This window comes from Pseudorca crassidens, chromosome 15 (genome assembly GCF_039906515.1).
Source record: "Pseudorca crassidens isolate mPseCra1 chromosome 15, mPseCra1.hap1, whole genome shotgun sequence".
Classification (NCBI taxonomy): Eukaryota; Metazoa; Chordata; class Mammalia; order Artiodactyla; family Delphinidae; genus Pseudorca; species Pseudorca crassidens.
The window spans coordinates 41,923,071-41,930,856 of record NC_090310.1 but is presented as its reverse complement, the minus strand read 5'-3'; the positions used below and the strand labels follow the sequence as shown (position 1 = coordinate 41,930,856).

General features: G+C 50.0%; 1 protein-coding gene across 6 annotated transcripts in view; it reads left to right on the top strand.

Moving 5' to 3' along the window:
• The window catches only part of RALGAPA2 (Ral GTPase activating protein catalytic subunit alpha 2), a 282,048-nt gene that overhangs the window by 260,835 nt on the left and 13,427 nt on the right, over nucleotides 1-7,786 (top strand). The window lies entirely within an intron of this gene.

The following is a 7,786-nucleotide window of genomic DNA, read 5'->3' as shown; positions in this document are numbered from 1 at the left end:
TGAAGAGCGATGCCCGAATCAGTGCTTACTTGTCAAAAAAGAGTTCCTCGCCGTTGAAGCCGTTGCCACTGATGCTTAATGGGGATTATGCTGCTGAGATGCTCGGGTCAGGGATTAACGCGGGAGCAATGAGAGGACAGTGTCCCTTGGCCATGGTGACAGCAGCGCGACGAGCTCGCTTTCTGGAGCGGTCTGCGTCCCCGGGACCATCCGCCGAGAGCAGCACCTGGTGTGGACCTGCTCCGACACTGGCTCACAATCACTTTCACTTATTAGGCCAGTGGAAATTTTCAAAAATGTTGTTTCTAGGTTTTACCCTTTTTATATTTCCAATTTAGGAAAGAAAAAAAAATATGTGCTGGCACTTAAACTGATGATATGATTACTGTGGGGGTTTTTTTTCCCAAAGAGTAGAATGACTTGTAAATTTCTGTATGTAATTACAGATTAATTGCCTTTCAGAAAGCAAATAGGATATGGAGTCAATGCACGTTGAAATCCTTGATGAGGGGCTTCCTTCCTCTTCCACTAGGGCGGGCACAACTGTTAGAGGGCCTAATAGATTTCTACCCCGTGTCCGTTGCCTCTGATCGCTGCCTGGCTTCTCCCATCCTGACTTGTTAACAAATATCTTACACACAAAGTGAAAAAAATTAAATTCGGTGAAATAAATCACTTACAAATAAAATCAGCCATGCATCATTGTTGAGCATCGCTGGCTCCAGTCCTGGCCTCCCCGAGCTTTGTCGGGAGATAAGAGGGAGAGGCTGGCCCCGCACGGGGAGCCAGGAGCAGCAGGCAGAAGGCCTGGGAGATAAGCGGCCACGGAGGTGCGGGAGCCGCGAGATTAACATAATCACGCCTCTGCTTCCCTGGCGAGGCGTCCAGAAACACAGGGATGGCCTCTATTGATCTTTGTTGAACTGGAATACTAAGCAACATGAGAAAAGCTTATAACTTAAAGCTTTGATTAATGTTTCTTACATTAAAAAAGTAGAACAGCTGTGAATTGAATTCTTTTATACACTCTGCCAACATTCTATCTAAAACCAAAAAAAACAAAAATCGGTTTCAAGGGGAATGAAGATTTCATACCCAGTCTGGCTAGAGGTTTAAAATCACTTCAATTTATAGGTGAGAGAACATGAAGGATCTACAGCAAAGCTAGTTTTTTAAAGATCTCATTCAGCTTTTTCCCATCCTCATGAAGTACTGGGACTGAAGTTTTTAGTGCAGCGTAGTTATTTTTTTTTTAATCTCGAGAAGCCTTTTTGTTTTTTAAAATTAAAAGAAATTAAGTCATAACTAGATGTTTCCACTTCTTAACTGTTATGTTCTTAAGGCTCTTGATTAAGATGTTATTGAAACCAATATTGAGGAACTTTATTTTCTATGTATATTTTAGTCTCTATGTAAATTAATTTGCTCTTTCCCAGAAGTTCATAATTATTTAAAGCAGTTCAAATGAGTCCACGTGTAGGCAACATCTTAAGTGAGCCTCTAGGAGTGATTTGGGGTTTTTAAGACTTGCCGTTTGGAGACAGGCTGCTATAAGAATGTCACTGAACAGATAAAGGTTCTGACAGCTCGTTAAGAGTGGGCATGGGAACCTGTATGAAAGGAACATGAGACCAAAGATGAGATATCAAGACAAATGCCAGTCCTTCCTCTTTTCAAGTTATTGACAACAGCGTCACATGTCATAACACGCAGGGTTCAGGGTATTCTGTGTGGCGTGATAACATTTTCTACGCATACAGCACCAACCCACGAGCGCGATTATAAGTCTGGGCTTAATGTTCTCTTTCAACGCTTTGCGTATCTGCCCACGACACCCATCAGGAAAGAGCTAGAAATGAACTTGGTTTGCCCAGGAATCTGAGGGGTACATTTCTGTCCCATTTACAGGTCCACTTTCAGAACCACATCCTCATTTTCAGACCAGTTTTGCTTTTGAGGAATCCCTATTCCCTGTCGGTTACCACTTTGACAGATGAAAACATTTTTCACTGTGTTTTATTTTCCTGGGACAAGTACAGTCAAACCCAGATGAGCCAGGCAGCTTAAACTAAGAAATTGAGGTGAGGCCTGCTCTTCCAAGCGACAAGCCAGCTGGAAAAATTGACCCTGAGCGGCTTAAGCTCCCACAGCGTTCTTAGGATCCGATCACACCATCTCAGCAGCGGTGTCTTCAGAGCAGGGCCTCGGGCCCCCGCTCACAGGCACAGTCTGAGGAACTCGGGGCTCAGATCTTCTTTGTGTCCTTGCAGCAGGGCCCTGTGGTCAAGCACAGGGACAGTGGCCTGAACACTGTGTTCGGCCCACACTGTACCCTGGGAAATGCCTCCCCTGCTCCCCGGGCTCCCCTACCTCAGCACTGCTGCCTGTCACCCAGGGCAGCCCAGAGGGGCATCTGGACTCACTGTCGACACCAAGACGTAGGACCTTCTATTGTTAGGCTAACAGGTGGGTGCTCAGCTTATTAAAAGAGGTTCAAAACAGCTATTTCCCAGTCAGAAAAATGTTATTTTAAACACCTCCTGCCCTGTATCTCTTCTGCCCATTACTCATGTTGATAACGCCCAGAACATAAAAGGCATTTGAGCTGACTTTCCCCCCAGCTCTGTAGTTTGCATCTCTTTTGACTCCTTCCTTATTGACCAGCAATTTCTAAAAGGTGACCAGTGATAAAATACGGGCTGCAGTGAACACACACACACACACACACACACACACACATATAAGTACATATCTGTGTTTTATGCGTGTATTTATATGTGCATTTCACACACACACACATACACGGGGGTGAGAGACTAAGTTTGTGTTTTCAAGCATGTTTCCAGGCAAGCGGGTGGCAGAGAGGCCCTTAAAGAGTTAACTGGAAGGGGAGGGACTGATGTAATCACTGCAGCTCATAGCCAAGTGCATCTGTTCACCATGAGGTCATTCTTCTGCATGCTAATGATTTGGAAAATCAAGTCTAATGCTTGACATTATCGGAAAGGCTATAAATAGTACAAATCTTTACTTTTTGGAAGCTGCTCTTATAAACTAAAGGAGAAAAAAAAAAAAGAGGGACTTTGGCGTGGACTTGAGATTTTTTTTTCCAGAGCTGCTTTAAAGATCGTGTCTGGACCTTCAAGTCTTGGAGGAATCCACTTATGTCTGTTGATAAATGAATCCCCAAATCACTATTACAGTCACAGCTAGCAATTTGGGAGTGCAGGACTATTGGCATGTGTACTTTGACGTCTGATTGTAAGCATTTTCAAGTACCTTGCTCAGAAGTTGACAAAGATGGGTTTTTCTCAAAGAATGCCTAACACCAGGTTAAATGAGGGGTCCTTCTCCGGAAACGTGAATTGACTGCGTTTGCTGAAGATGGCTTTCTGCTTTAATGGTGCTGTCGAGAGCCAGCAGAGGGAGCACAGATCTTTGTTTATTTGTTAGCCCTGCATAAACACATCTGATTTCTCCAGATCTGGTCGGAAGCAATTCCTCCTTCACAAAAGGCTGGATTGTAAAGGCTCCAGGATTTAGAGCAAGTGGAAGGAAATTCCTCACCAGGCCCCATCAGACTCTCTGCCACTTTTCATGTAGGTCATACTTGGAGCTTAAACCAGATTAGCCTGAGTCGGTGTCAGGCTGCTGCCACCGCTTGCAGCTACTGTGCAAGAACGGCAGACTTGCATCTGCACGCCCAGGAGGGTGCACTCCTGGAAAGCTTACTGTGCTCACCTACCTGACGAAAAAGACTTGTCATTCTTTTCTACGACAAAATCACTGTTTTAAGTTTGCAGAAGCTATCAGAGGACCCTGCCTGGGACCGCTGGGTCATTCTGGTGGCCAGTAACTGTCCCCGTGAGACTGCAGATGTGTTACACATTGGCCCCAAAGTGAACCTGGCGTGTGGATGCTACACGGCCGGATAGCCCACCAGGCTTTGCCTCGAGGAAGAAGCTGCACCCAGCTCTCACTTGCTAAGAACCCCAATGGCAGGTGTCCTAGCCCTTCTGCAGTGACCCCGTCACGGCCATTTGCTGGGCGGTAAGCCTTCAAGTCAGTCAGCAGAAACAGCACAAGGTGGAACTAACTCTAACCCCCCAAAGAGGAAAGGATTTCCCTGTTCGGTGAGGGTGGTCACTTCACAGATTCATTCGATATGTCTCCCTCTTTCCCTCCCCCCCTCCCTGTAAAAGTGGTCTGAATAAGGTTTTGCCGGATAGCACTTCTTATGTGTTCGCCTTCCTCATAAATTTGCTGAAACCAGCCAAGAGCATTGTAGACCGTGAAGCTAGAAGGGGCTTCAGGAGACCCCACGTCCAGCCCCTCACATTCTGATAAGCTGCACCAGCAGTGAGGAACGATCCGGAGCACCGGCCTCGGCCCCTCCACTCTCTTCTCCTCCTCTCTGTGAGGTCAGCACGCGTGTCAGGACAGCATCCCAGGCTCAGAGGGTGACCGCTTCCCTCGGCCCCCGCTGCCCTGGGTAGTTTGTCACCTAACACTAGTTGTTGGTGACCTTGGTCACAGAGCTCCTGACCAGCCAGTGAGAAGGGAGTTTTTCAGTTTAAACAACCCGTGCAGCCTCTCTGGGAGGAGAGAAGCGAACACTGTCTCAGTGTGTCTTTTGGAACCGAGCCTGCTGGGGAAAGCTATTTCTCCTTTGTGGTCCTTCAGGAAGGCTTCATGAGATGAGAGTGGGGTTTGGGAAAGACGCTGACAGGACCGCAGGAACTGGGGCTCCCAGCGCATGCCCTGTGATGCTGTGGGTTCTGTTCCTTCCTGTCACGGTGGCAGTTTCTGCGTTTGTTGGCCAGTACGCCCGTGGGACCGTGAAGGTCTGTGGGGTCACCTAGCAGCTGTAGCTACAGGATCCTTCTAACCGACCACATCGAACAGATCAGGGAACTGAAGCCCAGAGTATGCCCCGACTTCACACAGTCAACAGACGCACATCAGATGCTCCCAGGTGCCCGGGTAGGTCAAGCCCTAGGGCTCCAGGGGGCCGTCCCAAGGCCGCGAGGGGCTTCAACGTTCTGGGGGTGCTAGGAACGCGGCAGGATCCGGGCCCCGAGTACTGGAGTGGAGGGAGAATGTGGAGCCGTCAGCAAGCCTCGGGCCACCCTTCGTGTCCCGGGGTTCGTATTTTCCTCCCTTGGTGCTGGATACAGTGCGGGCTGGCCTGCCCTTGCTCCATCCTCAGATCCCACTGTCTTCCTGTCCCCCGACCCCACGCTCAACACTGGCCAGAACCTTCCAGTTCCAGCCTGGAGCCAGCCTCCCCAGCTGCAAGGGGGATGTGTCCTATCAGAGGCCAGGCTCTGATGTCCCCTTTGTCCAGCCTGTGGCCTCAGTCAAGTTCACGTTGCTCTGCAGCCCGTAGTCCAATTCTGTAAAATGGGTCTAACGCAGTACCTTCTACATAGTGCCCAATAATACGAACTGAAGGGCATTCGTAAGGCTCAGCAAGTTAGTATGTGTAAGGGGCTGAGGATAGTGCCCGGCACGTAGGAGCCCTCCACAGACGTCCCCTGGGCGGTCCCCTCACCACCCCGCCAGTCTGGGTTTTTCCTCACTCCGTCCTGTGCCACCCTCTTCCCTCCTGTTTCCACATGGAACTTGTGCCTCCTGGTTCCTCCTCTTGTCCTGGAGTCCCCTCCACCTGCGTTGGCCCATCTCTTGGGGGGGGGCGTGCAAACGGGGCCACTACCCATGAGATGCTGGCCAAACATCCCGCCTGTGGGGACCGTCCCAGACGTCAGAGCCACGGCTACAGAGCAGGACAGCCTAGAACTATACTCAGGCCATCCACAAGTGTCCCCCAAATACAGGTTCTCTGATGTTGCTGTCCGTTCAAGAGCTCGGGGCCACCCACTCTGCCCGCAGCGCGCTGGGCTGTATCTGAGCCGCGTTGCCACCTGGCCTGAGAACCACCGACCACCCCGCAGGGGCTGTGAGACCCAGCCGCTCCCTCCCTCCCACGTCACCAGTCGGCTCAGCCTGACCCCTGTGCATAGGACGCTTCTTTAGAAACTTAAAATGCATCTTCTTGGACAGATGGTAAAGCATCCGTGGGAACTGTTTTAACCCATAGTCCCATACCCGAACCCGGTGGTGCTGGCTCAGCTGTGCACTGGGCCACCCTTGAAGCCACACCATGCAGATGGTCCCTCCACCAGAGAGTTGGAGTTGGGTCTGGGCATGGGTGGGGACTTGCTGTTCAAAACTAAGCAGTGCTGAGAACCACCGTCCCGCACGAAGGCAGTTCTGTGATACTTCCATCCTCGGTCCAGCTCCCTTTAACTTATCTCACTTCTTGATTTTTCTCAGCACATGGAAGGCAGGCTTTGTCTTGTGTGTGTTTCTTCTATCTATAATGGGCTGTAATCTCTTTAAAGAATGATGTGTAAGTTTCTTTCTTACGTCATATGCAACAGGATTGCAGTAGAAATGCAGGCAGGAAGGAGTCTGGCTGTTGCTTTAAGGGGTCCAGGTGTCTCTAGACCACAGATGTGTGTGAGGCCTGATGCCGGAGCCAGACCAAACACCTGGAATCGGCTGTCATTCTCCGCCCCCCGACCCTCCTGGTCTCCTAGTGAAAGTGGACCAGTGAAGGGCAGCAGGGGTTCTCCGGGTGTGGAGCAGACAGGGCAGCCAGCAGCCTGGTTACTGCACAGACTGGGTACTGCAGCTGGAATAACTGAAACCTGGTTAGGATGCTTTCCTACGTGATATTGAGGGTTTTAAAGAGAATGTTCGACTACCCTGTTTCGCACCACATTTTGCCTCGTGCTTATTCATCCCTTTTTCCTCTAAAACTCCTTTACTCTCCCTGGTGTCAGCTCCGGAAGAGGGAAGCAAGAGATGAGACAAACATCTGTTCCAGTTGATCGGTTAGAAAACAATGTCACCCTCTCGCAGCCACCCCTGAGCAGGACTCTGCTGCGCGTTTCAGGGGAGCACAGAGGGCTCTGGAGACCCTGCACTCTGTCTCTCCCCTTCCCTCCCGGAGCTTGAACTCTTGTTAGGGAAAAGCAGACACTCGTGAATCACCAAAATTGGCTACTTATTAATAAGCGCAGATCAGTTAGCTCCAAACCACAACTACGTGTCACAAAGGTTCATCAAAAAAAAAAGACATTTAGTCAGTGGCTTGGGTCAGTTGTTGAGATTTCCCTGAGCCGGCCTTGCCGTCTGCTTCGTGAGCCTGGAACGAATGGAAACTTGCCTGATGTGTGTCAGTTGTCCCACTCGGCGTCCTGCTGGCCAGCCTGTAAGTTTCCCACGCTGGCTGAGATGGGGACTCTGAGAACTGGAAGGCCCGGTGGACAAGAGAATGAGATGCAGAGAGGAAGAAACCAGTCCTTCAGAGCCAGCGGGGGGACCCTCCTGCCCCGGGCAGGCAGGTGCGGAGGCTGGTCCCAGGTTCCCGGGAAAAGGCGGTACCCGAGACGATTCATTCCAGAGTATCGACATGACATTTAATGTGTTCCTTTGGAAGAACTTGAAGCTGCTGCTTTTTCTGTGAAATGCTGCCTTAGGTTTGCTCTGGTTTCTCAGTCTTGCAGGGTTTTAAGTGCGAACGGCACCCTCCTCCTGCCTCACTGTTAAATACGGCCCCCGGGGAGACACAGCAGTTGCCAGGAGATGGTCGGCAGGTACCAAGAATTTTTCTCACAGTTTTTGGAAAAGACCCTTAAAGCTTATTTGAAATGACCTTGAGAAATTGTTTCGGAAGAGTCTGGAGCTCCTGACACCACAGGTTCACATGCCTTGTGAG